This window comes from Macrotis lagotis, chromosome 2 (assembly GCF_037893015.1).
Source record: "Macrotis lagotis isolate mMagLag1 chromosome 2, bilby.v1.9.chrom.fasta, whole genome shotgun sequence".
NCBI lineage: Eukaryota > Metazoa > Chordata > Mammalia > Peramelemorphia > Peramelidae > Macrotis > Macrotis lagotis.
Genome location: NC_133659.1, coordinates 106679941 through 106697099, shown reverse-complemented (window position 1 = coordinate 106697099; position 17159 = coordinate 106679941). Strand labels below are relative to the sequence as shown.

At 39.9% G+C, this 17159-nt stretch overlaps 1 protein-coding gene across 11 annotated transcripts in view; it reads right to left on the bottom strand.

Annotated features, from left to right (window-relative positions):
* The window catches only part of SRGAP2 (SLIT-ROBO Rho GTPase activating protein 2), a 251180-nt gene that overhangs the window by 167022 nt on the left and 66999 nt on the right, over window positions 1-17159 (bottom strand). The window contains exon 1 of one of the 11 annotated variants that reach the window (XM_074222519.1): window positions 6567-9659. The exons of the other annotated variants lie outside the window; for them this stretch is intronic. The gene's annotated coding sequence lies outside the window, so the exon portion shown is untranslated. Of the gene's footprint in view, window positions 1-6566; window positions 9660-17159 lie in introns of those variants that run through there. 11 annotated transcript variants of the gene reach the window in all.

Sequence of the window (17159 nt, the reverse complement as noted above, 5' to 3'; positions counted from 1 at the left end):
AAATATAGTATGACATTAGTTTAACTCAACATCTGTCAAAATACCTTTGCATTTCCTGAGCAATTGTTACCAAATAGGGTATTCTTTCCTTAGATAATTTATGTTTTGGGGTTTATTGAAATGGCCTACTGAATTCCATTATTTCTGATTCTTCTTTATCTAGTTTGTTCCACTGATCTTTTTTCAATTTTTTTCATCAGTATGAGCTTTTAATAGATTGAATTATCAAAGTGCTTGCCCATCATTAAAAACACCACCCTGCATCATAGCTTTCTCTTGACTATTTGTAGAATTTTCACTCTCACCATCTTCTGTGGGATGCCTCACTGTGATGTGGGGCCCATAAGAAGAATTTGCCAATGAAACATAGCTCTACAGTTATATGTCTGCAAAAGCTTTAAGGATGGGCCTTAGTGATGAAGAAGGTGCCTATTAAATGAAAAGCAATCTAAGTTCAGAGACTCATCACCAGGTGGTATATATATAGTAATGAATTTGGGAGTCATAGCAATAATAGTAAACATTTATATAGATTTTAAAGTTTGGAAAACACTAAGACATTATCTTATTTGAGCCCCACAACAATCCTTGAGATAGAATTTAAAAAAATATTTTATTTTAAAAAATTTTAACTTTTTTCAAGTTTATATCCAAATTCTATTCCTCTCTTTCTCCCTCCCCCCCCTCCCTGAGACAATAAGCAATCTGATATAGATTTATACATGTGCAATCAGGTAAAACATATTTCCATATTAGTCATTTTGTGCAAGAAGATTCAAACCAAAAAAAAAGAGAAAAAGTTAAAAAAGAAAAATTATCTCCATTTTACAGATGAAGAAACTGAAGATGTGTCAGATTGACTTAGCCAAGATCAAATATCAATGTCTGAGCTGAAATTCTAACTGAGGTCTCCCTGAACCCAAGTCAAGCATTCTACTATAAATTGCTTTTCAAATAAATCATAGAAAGCTTATTAGCCATGTTGGTGGACAGAGTATCCACAATGATCAAATTATACTTAAGTTTTGCTCCTCTCTTGCACACATTTAAGTTTTGCTCCTCTCTTGCACACATTAGTGATAGAAAAGATTAAAGATAGAGGGAAACTGCAAATGGTGGGGGGGGATCTCTAGCTCAAAACATAAAGCAGAATGTTCTCTAGGCAGCCAACTTGCTTTATTTTGACAAGTGTTTTCTTTTCATTATTTATGACCATCTTAAAGAGTACACAATGTAATGTCCCCTGATGCAATTTGTAAAATTAATGAAACCTTAGTAGGCGGAAGCTTCCCTGGAGAAAGGTTTTAATTGCCTAGAGCTGAGCAAAGGGATATGAGGACCAGGCTTCCAAAGTGAGAGTGAGAGTCCGCAGCTTTACAAAATGAGAGTGGGGCCTCAATGAATTTCAGTTCCCACTTTCTTCTCAAGAAAGAACCAAAGCCAGATGCTAAGATCCAGACACTGTTAGCAGTCCTGCCAGCATGGAAACCAAAAGGTCCTTATCACATCTATATTAATTCTTTGTAAGACAGAGAGAAGTCAAGCTATCTTCTTAAGATAAACTGCATGTTTCTAGGTATATGTTATAGTGTAACTAGGCTCAACTAAGGGTGTGGGACTGGAATAACTGAGCACAATAAGGATGCAATAAGATTTGACTGTTGGGTCCAGTAACAACAATTCATAAGAGAAGTCAGTTTCTGACAAAGAATCCTGTATAAAGCAAGGGTCTTTGTAGACTGTAAATGATGCCATCTGTCTTCCACTACAGGATGTTATTTTACATATACAAGCTGCTGATGAAGCAGAACAAGTAGAAGGTTTAGTCTTCATTTCACAGATGGAATAACTGAGGCTTAGGGAGCATAAGTGAGGAGCTTCTGACACCATGGGAATAATGATGTAACTAAGCCAGGATCTGACTTCCTCTCCCTTCCCGTGGTCATTGGTGAGGCTGTGAAGTTACCACCCCTTTTAATGTCTTTGTGGTAGGGATGCAAAAGTGATCAACCAGTCATTATTCCTAAGCTCCTGCTCTGTATAGGTCAGGAGGTATGCTAGGCACTGGGGAAACAAAAGCAAAAAGGAACACTCCCTGCCCTTAAGGGATTTACATTCTATTGGAAGAGAAAACATATAAATGCATCTATGCATGTATGAGTATGTAAATACATATATACACAAGTATATCTGAGTATATAAACACACACACACACACACACACACACACAAACACACACACACACACACACACACACACAAACACACACACACACTTCTCCCAGGCAATCTCTCTCATACTCTAAGTTGCACAGCAATTGACAACTTCCATGATTTAGTTTTTTTACAGGGAATGAATGCTATAACAATTAAATCATTGGTCTGGATTGAAAAAATAAATGGTAGGGATGGAAGGAATATGGCCCACCAGTCCTAGAAACGCTAATTAGTAGCTTGGCATTATGAGACTCTGAGGGGTCGGCTGCATGGAAGTTTTTTAGTGCTGGCTGGGCTTAGAAATCTGGATCTCCAAGTCTGCCTGCTAGTCCAAGATTCTTTCCACTAGGCTATACCATCTGCCTTAGAGCCAGCTTCAGCTGGCCACTTTCGAAGTATCACTCAAAAACAGCAAGGCTATTGGCAACTGTTCCAGGGAAGAGTAAAGCCAAAGAAAAGGGAGGATCCTGGGAAATATGATGATTTTCTAGTTTCAGGGCTACTCCCTGCCTGTGACACCCAGCCAGTAGCTTCCCCAGCCTGCATTCAAGGAGTCAAACCTCCTAAGCTGAAATTCCTGAAATGTCACATAAATCAGTACAAATCCCCAGAAGCAGAAGTAGGCCAGGTGGCTCTGAACAGCACTTGGTGGCCGAGTGGGTGTAGAGATCAAGGCAGGGTACCAGATGCCCAATTTACACTGGGCACGTCTGGGGCTCCCAAGGCAAGGAGGGCCTAGAGCTCAACCAGCTGTTTTCACTCAGGTCAAAGGAATTAGACAATGAAGAGCAAGGCAAATGTTCATGAACATGCTGAAGTCTCCAGCTGAAGGCTTTGTCTGATTGTTTCACACCTCTGAGAAATCTCTCTGCTTTCCAAATTCAGAGATCAACACATGTGGATGGAGCAAAGTCAAAATCCAGAGCAAAGCTAGAGGCCGGGCAATGGCCAGCCAGCTGAAACCATACTTGTTTCATAGTCTGAGCAAACACTTTATCTTTGTGATCCAAGTGGTTCCTCTTCCCTTGTGGACCTAGGAAAAGCCTTTCTCACAAAGCAGGTTCTCAATAAATGAGGACTAAATTCACAATCCCTGAGCAACATTAAGGGTCCAGGAAGGCAACACAGTTGGAGATCAAAATGAAACAGGCTGGGAGTCAGGAAAATTGGATTTTAAGATCTGGGACAGATATACCAGCTTGACTCTCCATACAGGTAATTATGGTTATGGAGAGGTTCGATGACCTGACAGACATGAAGGGTCTGGGTTCAGTCACAGAAAAGGACTCACATTACAGTTATATGTATTTTTTGAAGGCTATCAAAAAAAAAAAAAGCATTGTTCTGCAACTCCATGAATACTTGGGAATGAGAGTGTGTTCAAGTGAAGACTCTCCTAAGGACCTAGCAAACTGAATAAAATGTATTAAATACAATTTATGATCAACAAATTTTATCAGAATCAGAAATATTCAACCTTAAAGAGCTTTCAGGAACCATCCGTCCAACCCTTTCCTTTTTTCAGATAAGTAACTGGAGGTCCAGAGGACTTGAGTTGTAGAAGGGTATATGGCTAGGAAAGGGTAAATCAGAATCCTAACTCCAGTCTTTAACTCTTGGGTTCTTTCCACCATACCACGTGGCCTCTCACATGGCTTGCTTCATTCTGATTCCCTGAGTCCCCAACACAAGAGGTTTCATACCAACAGGGCATTGTTCTATTCCTGGGGAAGTTCATCTAATTCCTAATGGATTCTTGAGGGGAGCTTTAATTATCTCCGATATTGAATCTCCATTCAGTCCAGCTCCAAAGAGAGCCAACTATGTTTCTCTCTTTGTCCATCAAAAGTCCCTACCTAAAGACATTCCTGCTCAATGTGCTCTCTTCACCATTACCCCACCACTCAGCAGCCTCCAGAGCGGAGTTCCCACTAGAAATTGCACAATTCTTTGTAGAGAAACAACAAGCCTGATTCCTGTTAATCAGACCACAAAATTACTTAGGGAGAATGTCCTCTACCTCATAGAAAGATCACAAAAATTGTTAATGGTATTTCCCTGACCAAAATCTGTCATTCAAACATTTCATGCAGAATTCCCACTAAGATCACAAAATGTGGCCCTTATTCTTATCAACTTGAAAATAAGCAAGTTCAGGCTCCAGGAAAGTCCAGGTGATTCTTCTCTGCGTAAGGTGTTACAAAGCAATTTAGAGTTTGTTTGTTTTAAAGTCACTAACATAACATCTATATTCTTTTGGAAAAGATCAAGCCAAAATGATGGAATGCTCATCTGGAACAAATGATCCCATATCTTCCCTGGGGGGAAAAGCACACCAGCACTTTATTTTCCAGCACTAAGAAACCCAAGGAGTTGGGAAAGAGGTGAGCAGCTGTGCTGAATCCAGATGTGCCCATTACCCATCAGTGGTTTCTAAAGATGGTTTGTTTTATGCATAAAGAAATTGCACTGCATACTCCTATAGTCTCTAAAGCTAGCTTACCAAATGTTCCAAGTGATGCCATTATAGGGTATTGGAGTTGGTACTAAATATAACACAAAGAATACAGTAATGCTTCTATTCACAAAGATGTGTTCCAAAGATAGTTTTTGTCAGACACTTCATTTCCAGAGGTAGAAATAATATAGGAAGCCTTGGCATACATTGCAGAATGTCTGATATGAAGAGAGTTGCCTTATAGATATATCACTAGATTCATGATAAAATTGTGATATCAAAAGTACCAGGAAACAATAAAAATATATCCTTTGGAGGTGACAGAAAGATCGGCTTTGGAGCCTGAGTTTCAAACCCACCTATGTTAACAATAATAATAGTGATAGTAATTGTAATAGTAATCATTAATAATAATAACCAACATTTATACAGTGATTTAAGATGAACTATATGCATTTTACATACAGTCTTTCATTTGATAACTACCTTATGATCCTGGGTAAATCTTTTAACTTCTCTAGGCCTGTTTCCCCATCTATTGGCAAAGGATGTTGTATTAAATGATACCCAGGTTCTCTTCTAATTCTAGATTTATGATTCTAGGACCCTATGAGCCTTTTCTGAATAGAACTGAAGAAGCCAATATTCTGATGGGGGAAGATGAGAAGGTCCAGAGAAGGGGCTATCAATGATCTGGACCTCGCTGGAGTGAAGGTCATATCCCAATACTGAATGAGGCTGTCTGAAAGGCAAGGGGAGGGAAATGAATCTAGGGGCAAACTCTGGAGACTCCACTACTTTGCCAAGGAGCACCTTATTTATCAACCAAATAAAAGTAAATAAATTCTGAGAGAAATTGGGGATCAGGCCTGCAACTCCATCTATATGATTTATAAAGATTTATGTTTGTTTGTTAAAGAATTCTTTATCAAGGAGTATCTCCTGGAGGAAGAAGTCTCTTTTGTGTCCATTACCAAGACTTAAGATCATAGGATCTGGAGCTGGCAGAAGACTCAGACCATCCTGTCCAGTCAGTCAGTTACTCAATAATATTTAACATATAGCACATTCCAGGCACTGTGATAAGCTCTGGGGGTCCAAACAGGAGATTACACTGTCCTTGAGGAGCTTACAATGCAATATGGGAAGATAAGGCACAAGAAGAAGGAATCAAAAAGGGGAAAAGAGTGGAGAAAGGTGCCGGAGCACGGGGGGGGGGGGGGGGGGGGGGGGGGGGGGGGGGGGCGTAAAAAGTCAGAGAACAACGCCAAGTAGGGTGGCCAGAGGAGAAATGAGGAGATGATGTTCTGAACTGAGCTTCTTACTTAAATGGGAGGTTCAGTCAAGGGGACTGAGGGTGATGGTGATGTCGAATCCCAAGGCTGACAGGATCTTCCAATATGATGATGTTTCCTCAATAATGAGCTTCTTGAAGCATGGTGGGAATGTGCTGGGAGAAACCCCAGCATAGTGCAGACAGGTGAGAAATTGAAAGGATGAGGAAATCGAGATCCAAAGAGGCTCTCCAAGTCACACAAGTGGTTAGGAGCAGAGCTGTCTTTGGAACCCAAGTGCCCAGATTTTGAACCCATTGCTTTTTCCTAGAGCAATTTAAAGCTAGTATTGATTCTGCTGCAGAGGCGAATACCTCTCAGACTTTTTTGTGTGCCAATTTGCCCAGGAGGTATTGAGGGACCAGGGAAGAAGAGTTTTCAGATCTCATTTGAGACCCAAAGATGCTGCAGCTACTTTGGTCTCTACTCCATTTAGAACAAGACAGCAAAAATTCTGCTTAGAAGTATTTCTACTGCTGTGTGACAAGGATTTAGAATAAAATGTTAACTGTGCTCATATGCTGAGATGAAGAAGTAAATCAGAAAGGTTTCCTCACCAGTCAGCTCCAAAGCTCAGCCGAGGAGACAGCAAAATATCATCCAGAGAAATGGATCAACTTCTCACCAGCAAGCACAGACCGTTTGTAGCTGGAGGAAAACACCACACAGAATTTCTGGCCACAGGGGGACACTTTGGGGAGGATAATGGCCATAAAACAATTAAAGAGGGAATGGGTTAATCTGTAGCTGGTTATAATCCATATGTCAGCAGCCATGGCAATCCTGCTTCTCCAGACATCAGTCATTGGTTTTTTTAACCCAAGCAATTTTCTTCCCTTTTTTAATTGAAGGGGAAGGTGGGGGAGGGTGGAGGCTAAGCAGGCATAAAGATCTGGCTCTGCCACATCTAAGGTCCTCTGGCAGCTTCAGAGAATTCAGCCTTTGGGGTTGAAGATGAATTTTACTGAAGCTACCCTCCTGGGAGGGGGCATATTGTGACCAAGCTTCCTGCAGAACCTCCTGCCATCTGCAAAATTAAATTAAATAGTCCTCTATTTTTGAAATCCTGCCATCAGTATACCAAAGGGAACATCTGAGTATACCAGGCAGGGATGAAGTCTTTTCCTTTTACCAACACACACAAATCATTAGGAGATTAAGTCTCTGAATAGCTAATGCACATTTCCATATAGAAAGGGAAGTTAAATACCAGTCTAACACCCACTTACAAGCTACTGTAAAAGACCTGGGCTGCTTTTATCACTGACTTCGTGAGATGAATTTAAGAAGAGAAAGTAAAGAAATAAGGCAAAAATGGCATTCTTACCCTCTCCTTCTACCTTGTTCTAGCTTCACCTACATGGAGGTCGGTGGAAATGGGGAACAGAATGGCCAAGAATAAAGAACAAGGGAAGTTGGTGGCTTTCACATGCCTGTTCAGTGTGGCTAAATGTTTGGTCTGTTTGGTCATTAAGCATACAAGACTGAAATCAGCTACTCCAGAATTTGAAGGATGCTGCCCATAGTTGGCACAAGACCATAACCCTTCTTATTATTTTGGATTCTCTAGGCTATAACAATCTGCTGTTCACACTGGGAACCACCCCGGAACTAGGATTCTGGCAAGAGTCTCTGTGATTTCACCACAGCCCTGCCCTCCCTTCTCATGACTATTTCTCTGCCATCTGGGCAAATATTCACAGAATGCCTACTGTGTGCCTCTCTCTTCCCCATGACTCAGCCAAACAGTCTGGACCAAGGAAGGTGAACAGAACAACAACAACAACAACAAAGAAAAATTCAGGAACTGAAAACCTATGCAATAATATGCTGAGCTGGAAAAAAAAAAACCTAGCTGAAACTAAGCTTAGAGTGGACATGCAAAATTATATGAGAATACCATGCAAATATATACAATTTTGAAAGAGATATTTGGTTTTATATAATATATGCATATACTTTGATAAGTTTTATTGATAATCCTTACCCTGGATTCACATGCCTTCTTAAAATGGATAGAAAATTAAAAAGTAAGGGGAGATTCCAGAAATGAGATGACTGCAAATTGACGACATTAATGGCATTTTTTTTTTTTTGGTTTTTGCAAGGCAATGGGATTAAGTGGCTTGCCCAAGGAAGGCCACACAGCTAGATAATTATTAAGTGTCTGAGGCTGGACTTGAACTCAGGTATTCCTGACTCTAGGGCCAGTGCTCTATCTACTGGGCCACCTAGCCGCCCCTATTGATGGCATTAATTAAGGCTCCTTTGGCCAAATATCCAGCAGAAACGCTAGTGGTAAGGATCTGGTAGTATAGTTAGCATTTATACTTATACCCATACCTAGCATGAAAGGAAATTTTTTTGGATGAAAGCTGTGATTTCATTGGTATAGCATCTGTACCTGCCAATGAGGAAACTCCTTCCACCAATGTAGATCCACCTTCTCTACAACTTAGAGTAATGCCTACAATGGAGGTGAAGTGGCAAAAGTAGCCCAAGCAAATGAGAAGACCTATATTTGAGTCCTGGCTCTGTTAAGGACTAGTTAGAGATCCTTGGATAAGGACTTAACTTCTCTGGGTCTCAAGGTTTCCTTATGTATGAAATGAAGGAAATGAGACTAACCTATCTGCAAGGTGCTTCTACCATGAAATAATTTTAAGTCAAAGTCACTTTCTCTGCTCTGAGCATCTATTTTCTCATCTGGGAGCAATTCTTACATAAGCTATCTCTCAGGGTGAAGGAAGATCCATTTGCAATAATAAAGGACAATACCTGTGGGAAATGTAAGCTCTTCATTAGGCCAAATATTACCATAGTTACTGGAGGTCCTCTTTCCCTTTCCCAATATTCACACAAATGCTGTTGGGGAAGCATTTCAGTGAAACAGCCAGGAACAACAGAGTTACATTTGCCTACCCTTCCTCACCTCCCATTCACTTCTCAACTGGCTACAATGTGATTTGACAGAAACACTCTCTCCAAGGTCACTTAGGATTTAGTTGTTAAATCCAAAGACCTCTTTCCATGTCTTCAGCCTGCTGGGGCCCTTCCACAGCCTCTGCATACCCCCTTCTTCCTGGATATTCTCTCTTCACAGGGTTGGTATACCACTGCTCATTCTTGATTCTCTTCCTTCTTGTCTTACCTTCTTTCTCTTTTATAAAATCATGACCCCAGTGAGTGGTTTTGTTCCATAGTTTTGTAGTGGGCCTTCTCTCCTTTCTGATTACAACCTCACACTTTGGCAATCTCATCAATTCCCGGGTTCAAAGAATTCCTGAATTGATTGAAATATCTGGTCCCATGCTCACTCCTGAGTCATCTCCCATTACCAACATGTTGAAATGTCCTAAAGGTATAGCAAATTCAACAACAAAAGTGATTATTTCCTCCCCTGCCACTTAAATCTCTATTTCTATGTAGGGTACCACCATTCTTCTAGCCATTCAAGTTTGCAACTTAGGAGTTATGCTTCACTTTTCTTTCTTCTTCACTCTCATAACCAGTTGCCACTTGAACTCTATTCTTCTCCCCACTCAAAAGCTACCACCCTAGATGAATTCCTCATCTGCTTCCCTGAACTTCTCTCCTATCAGTTCCATGGTCAGACTTTAGTAAAACTTTAGTGACATTACTCCACCACACAGCTGCTGGAGTAATGTCACTAAAGTTTTACTAAAGTCTGACCATGGAACTGACCTACTCAAAAAGTTCAAGGACTTTCTTTCTCCTAGTTTTAAGTACAAGTTCCCCTGATTGACATTCCAAGTCCTTTATAATCTGGGTCTGGCCTAAATATCCACTTCATTGCACATAACTTTCTTTATATACTTGATTTTCCCATTCAAACTCTCTTACATGTTCCTTCCTGTAAAGGACCTTTCTTCTCCTACCTTTGTACCCGTGCACAGGCAGGGCCCTGTACCTGACATGCCCCCCACCTCCATCTCAGAAATCTCTAGCTCTCTCCAAGTCTCAGCTTAAGCAGTTCCTCCAACAAGAGGCCAACTCTGAGTTTCCCAGTTGGTGGTGTCTCCCCTCAAATAATTTTATGTTTATTTATCCATGTATACATGTTTCCTTTCCTCAGTGGATTGTAAGCTCCTAGAGGACAAGAATTGCTTTATTCCTATTCCCTAGCATATCAATGCACTCTACAAGACTATATGGCCATCTCCAGCCACCCAGCAATATGCAAGAATCAAAATTCCCTTCTGCAGAGATAATGCAGGTCAAAGGCAGGAGGAAACAGAGGGAGAAGCTGAACTAGGAAAAGTCAGATCAAGAATTCTCCAGTAAGTTTTAGACCTAGGACTTCTTCCTGGAATCAGAGAGAGGAATTCTTTTTAAAAGAAAGTGCCCAGACTGTCCATCATTCTTCACTTTCTCCATTTTCTTCCTCTCCCCTGGTTTCAGCTTCTATGTATGAGGTGTCTTCCCTCATTAGAATATAAACTCCTTGAAAGAAGGACCTGTCTTTCTCTCTGTTTGTATTTATATTCCTGGAACACTTAATAAATGCTAATTGACTTGAAAATCTAGAAGACAAGAGATAGAGAAGAAGAGAGGTTTACAATTAGCACACAGACTTTTAGAGGAAAATTAAATGCAACTTATGTCCCAAGAAATCTATTACAGTACCTTGTATTCAACAAAGGGAGTCCTTGAAGATTTTCTGATTGATAAAGGGGAAATATTAATCTGGAAGCATTAAGAAGACTGACTACTACAGAGTCTTCTGCTAAGTGCCAAGGCAATAGAGCTCACTGGGGAATTCTTACCCCAGGGTATATCAGTTGAACTTAATACTCTCTGGAATCTTCCTTGACTTCAGAATGGCTGGGAACCAGAAACAGAGGTCATTCAATTTCAGGTCAGTAAGTCAGGGCAATGCTCTGCAAACAGACGGATCTGTTTTCAAAGAAGCCTACAAGTCTGCAAGGCCTTTTGGGTTTTCTTGGAACAGTCCCCACCACACCCCAAAATTGGCCCTGGCAGGAGGATGTTAACACTGTCCTACTGGGGCTGAGGTTTTGAGGAAAGCAAGGACCCAGTGCAGGGAGAGGCAGGTATGCTTTTCCAAGAGAAACAGTTGTTATTTCCAACTCAGGAAATCCGACGGCAGAGAACAGTGTGGCAGGATTTGTTTTTTCTTTAGAAGTAATTTAAAAGCACAATACAGAAGAGGGGACAAATCTCTTTAGGAAGTAACTAACCTTCTTTACTTCCTGGGGGAGTTGAAAGGGGAAGACCAGCCATGGATGCTTCCTGGAACTAACATCTTCTAAATGATCTACAGATCTTCTGAACAAGGTTCAGCTCCTTCTGTCAGTTATGTATCTCCCTAAATGTATTCATTAAGGGGCTGAAGTGGCAGCTCTTATTGCTGACTGGACCCCTTCCTCAGTCAAATCCCTAAAACCCAAACTGCAGTCACAGGGAAAGACGGTCAATGAGATCCACTTGTCAAGCAAAACTTTGGGGCTATGTAAGGCTGCCAAAGTCTGAGGGAGTAAAGCAGAAGAATTTAAGAAACAGAAGAAAGCCTTCATGAGGCCCAGGATGGCTTGCCTTTCCCAGAGGAATTTTTCTCAGCAAGACAAAAGTGATATAAAACTTAAGGAAGCAGTAAGGAGAAAAGAAACAGTACAATCCAATAGGCAAGTGTTTCTTAAGCCACTTTTATGTACTTTTCTGCTTGGTTCTGGGTCACAGAGGCAAAACAACAACTATCGCCATCACAACAACAAAACCAACCTATATCTTTGAAAGGGGGAGGCTAAAATGGTTAAGTACTGTGTGATTGTCTGAGGCTGGAACAAAAATCGATAATTAGGGGCATCAGGAGCTAAGCTTTGATGCCATCCAGGGATTCTAGCAGATAGAGGTGACATGAGAGTGCGAGTATATAGTAGTGGTGGTGATGGTGTGTGTGTGTGTGTGTGTGTGTGTGTGTGTGTGTGTGTGTGTGTGTGTGTGTGAAATTTTTAACTTTAGGAAAAACGTTTACAACAGACTACCTTTACCTTTCACCTTCACCTTAACATATTTAAAATATATTAAAACCTAGATTGACATATAACTTTTCATAAATAACTTTTCATAAACTGCAAAAAGTAAGATGCACATCTATAATGCTTTTTCTCCAGAGAACTATATCCTGAAACAGGGTGTAACATTTCTTGCCTTCAAGGAGATCACAAAAACTATTCATTCTCATTTGGTTTCTCCTGAACCTCACAGTTTCCAATGATCTAGAGAGTCTTGCCGACCTAATTCTCAAGTCACATTGAAGTCTCCACACCCACCAAGTAGTAATTTTTAAAGCAGCATCTTTAGAGTTCCAGTTTAGGACCCTGTACAGTCACTCTGCCAGAGAAACAGAATGCTGAAAGACTCCATATATCAAAGACATATGAAAAGATTATTTATGTTTTTCTCCTCCCTCTTCCCTCTCCCAAAAGGAAGGGATATAACTTGCAAGCATTATGCCAAATATTTCGGCTTTTATTTTCAAGGTGGAAAAAGCATTAAGCCAGAATGAATTATTCATGAGACCTTAGGTAACACGATCATTATTTTTGGCCTTCAGCTTTAAGACTTTTCATCTTGCAACTCATTTTAGGGCTTCTGATTTGGGGGCTTTGCTGTACACATCATTAAATTATTGGCATGTGTCTCCATGTGGAAATCTACAATATATCAACACACCACCATATTTTAAAAGATGTTCTAGTTTTCTGTGCTAACTTATTTCTTCTATCCATGTTTCTTACTTCCCTCGAGCTCTCTCTAGATAAAACGTTCAAAGTCAGTTTCAGAAATCGTTGGCAAAATCCAAGGCAGAAAAGATCTAACTCTAGCAAAGAGATTCTCAGTCCATCTCTAGGGATGCCTAGATACTGATTCTTTAAAAAGTTAACAGTTTTGTAGGTATCCCTACAACTCATTTTCATTTGCAAAATATTGTGGAAATTGTATAATTCAGTAGTCCATTCTCTTTAGATGCATTTTGTTACATTTATAAAAAACTGTAGGATTTAGAAAGTTCCTTCCCAAGACAAGCCAGTGAGATGGGTAGTGTAACAAATTATAAATGAAGCAGCTTGGGTTTAGCTAAGTGAAGTGATTTGTCCAGGATACAGGGACAATAAATGTCAGAGACAGGATCCCAATCTAACCCGTCTTATGTTTTTAGTCTGGTACTATAGCATCACAATATGACTGTCTCTTGTCCTTCTTTAGATTTTTCCTTTTTTCTTTTCCCATTCTCTATTTTTTCCACAGAAAACTGGTGAGGGCATTTTAGGAAATGGCAAAGCTCTTCTATAAACCTCAGTCTTCTTCTATAAACAAAAGCTCATTATTTAATAAGAAGAAGAAAAGATAGTTCGTATTTACTGCACTTCCTAGATGCTGAGCACTGTGCTAAAGTTTTACAAATATTATTTCATTTGATCTTCACAATAGCACTGTAAGGTAGGTACTATTATCTGTATTCTACAATTGAGGAAACTAAGGCAGACAGAGGGTGAAGTGGCTTGCCCTTGGTCATGTAGCTAGTAAGTATATAAAGTCAGATCTGAACTTGGGTCTAGCTGACTCCCCTGGGCCACCTGTTTGGGTATTGGAACTAAAAATGAGCATGCTCAGCACAGAAGAGTCCGGGGTCGGGGCAGAGGGTGAGCGACCTGTATCCACAAAGAGGACACTAAAGAAGGGCAAGAATCAGTGAGAAATGTTCCCAGGTCTTGTGAGTGTCAGTGAGGATAAATGAAGATAACAGCAAGCAGTCCAAATAGTCTACCATCATTCTTGTGAGGTTGAGAGAAACTGAGGAAAGCCTCACTGACCCTTTCAGCACTCTGAACAGACTCCCTCTGGAGAACTTAAGGGAGGGGAGGGAGAAGTTACTCAAGCCAGATAGGCCTGAATGGTTGTGATCTGAATTCCTGGAGGGAATCTCTAGTTGGAGATCAGAGTTGAGTACCTGAGTATCTTCTACACTGTCCCAGCTAACTTCACCAAAAAAAAAAAAAATCAAGGAAGGGAAAATAGAAACTGTTGCCTACTTTCCCTTCCCTTCTTCTACTTCAAAGTACCAGTTTCGTTTCCCCTGAGAGGAAAGTGTTTGGGCCATGCAGAGCTGAGGAAAGGGTCCTTCAAGGACACACAGTCATCAAACCAAGTCCCCAGACTTCTAAGTCTATACTCTATCCTTCATTTTATTTTATTTTATTTTATTTTATTTTATTTTATTTTATTTTATTTTAGAGAACATACCAACCAGTCTCTCAAGCCTTCTATTATGGACATAGATGGAAAGAGGAATAAAGTGTCAAGTCATCTTGTTTCAACTAAAATCGCATTATGCAAGAAGTATATATTTCCCATTCATTTCTGTTCATATCTCACATATGCAAGCCTTGCCTGCTAAATTAAACAGTCTTGGACCACCTTGGAGGCCACAAAACAAGATCTTAGAATAGATTTGAATACAGGCAGTAGATAAAAAACACGAATAAATTAAATAACAAATGAGATGAAGACAGAAAAAAGAGAAAGAGTTATAAACAGATGCAGAGAGAAGTTAAGACAGACAATAATATAAACAGTGACTACAAGAAAATAAATAGAAGGTACAACAAAACAACAGAAACTGAATGTTGTGAAAGTATAATGGACCACAACTGACTCTAGAGGAGATATAAGACAGGACCTTCCTGAGGCTCCAATTCTTTGCAGGTAGATGATGAGTAAGGAACATTCTATATAATCTCAGACTTTTCTAATATATTGGTTTTCTGTTTTGGTGAACTACTTTTCCCTCCCTTTTTAAACATTTTTTTTTTTTGTAAGAGATGGCCCTCTGAGACAGTGATAGCGAAGAATACATTGAGTGTTGTAAACACAAAAAGAAATTAAAAAAAAATTTAAGGAACTAATGAATCTCCTTCCAAAGGAACAGCATCCAACAAAATAAAACAAAACCTTCTATCTATGGAATGCAGTGAGATGTGAATTAGTCTGCAAAAAACATAAAGCATAGGGGCAGCTAGGTAACATAGGAGATATAGCACCAGTCCTGGAATCAGGAGGACCCAAGTTCAAATTCAGCCTCAGACACTTGATAATTGCTAGTTAACTATGTGACCATGGATAAGTCACTTAACCCTACTGCCACAGGGGAAAAAAATACAAAATAAAAAAATAAAGCATATCAGTGTCACTCTAGGCTGCCACTTCTTAGAAATATTCCAGGTGCTTCTTAGAAATATTCCAGGCTCAAATTCAATGCAACAATGCATTTCATCTCTGAATTCAAGGTCACCTCTCCAGTTGGATTCTACTGCCAGAATCCTGGATTTCACAGATACATTAGTACTATCCATGACTTTTATTTATTTATTTTATTTATTTAATTGGGGTTTTTTTGGCAAGGAAATGGGGTTGACTTTTAACATAAATTTAGGTAAGTGCTTATTTGCTTTGGGGGACCAGTGAGTAACCCTTCTTTTCCATGTGTAATTTCTCAACTATCATTTAAGAGCAACTCTTACCAGAGATAGACTGAACGAGATTCCTTCCAGTTCAGCTCTATGACTGATTCTCTAACTGTACATAAGGAAAAGAAATGAGGATACTAGCAACAGGAACCACACCCTGACATAGCACTAAATAGCTTTTTAAAACTATCATAAAGAAATAGTGCTTGCACAACCAGTGGCAGAAAAGTAATGTCTTAATTGCCCAATCAAGAGGAAATCCCTAGGTTAATTATGCAATTTACATTAAAGTACAAACAGAATGATTAATGTGCATTTATGATTTTGCTTTACCCAAGAAGTACGCAGTGCCTGATATTGCCATGTACCCATAAATGATGAAGGAAACCAACAGGAAACCAAAAGGAATTTTTTGACAGTTTTACTGTCTATGTCTTGTTTCTAGATAACAAAAGAACAACTCAATGCAACCACTTCCAGATACTTACATATTCATCCAGTAAAATATGTGACCAAAGATTCTAAAACAATAAAATGGAGACAACATTTGGTCCCAATAAAGAGAAATTTACCCATGCAGAACAGCCTGGGGATGGATTTACCTAGATATTTCCTAAGCATATACTAGAGCAAATTTAATTCCTGCCAGACAAGTCTCTTTATCTGACAGTCAGCTACCTGGACACAGTGAGATAACCTCCAGCCACAAAGCTGGCTCCAAATGAGTTCTGAAGTTGCCATGGTAACTAACACCCTCTTCCAATACAGCCAATATGTTCCCCTCCCCTAAGCCCCCCTCCACGGATTTGCTAGGACTGTTAAGTAGTGGTCACACTACTCAAAAATCTCCTCCTTCTCTTCATTTGGATGGATTAGATCCAGTAGGTTAGACCTGGTACACCTGCAGCATTCCTTTCTAACTCATCTTTCTATGACCCAGGATTGGGTTTGGGGCTTTTATTTTGTTTGTTTTATACTTGCCAGCCATAAGAAGTCATCCTTGGGCTGCCTTCCCCAAGCTCTCTTTTCTCTAGCTTACTTTTCTGATGTAGATGACAGCAGCTTCTAGGCATCCTAATTCACTCCACTGTTAACACAGAATTCTCTGTGCACTGGTAATTGCGGTGTTTAATGTTGGTTAAACTTCAAGAAGGAGAAAAAGCATTTGAGAGCTTGCTCCCTAATATGTTCCAAGGGCTTTGGTAGGAATGTACAAGATAATGGTCTTAAATGCTTTGAGCTCTGCAAAATGAGGGAACCGGGTCAATACAGGCACATTAAGCTTTTCAAAATGTGACTGGGCATGAAAGACTTTCAAAAGTATGAGTAGGGACATTAACTGATTCTCCTGAATCTGGTTCTTTTGGATGCCTCAAAGATCTCCCCATATGTCACATAGGGCCCAATTACTCTTCCGTAAGTACAGGGTGGAAGACAGTACAAAGCAAGGCTCACATTCCTATACTAGGGAGTTCTACTCTCTTGGCAGAGACCTTCAGGTGTATGCTAGCCTTGTGAATGCTTAGTACCTTTTCACTAGCCCAATTATTTCATCATTCTCTCCTTTTCATTGCTGACTTGACAGAAATATCTGTCTTTTTTTTTTTAACAAGGTTAGTTGTGGCCTAGGAGATCATA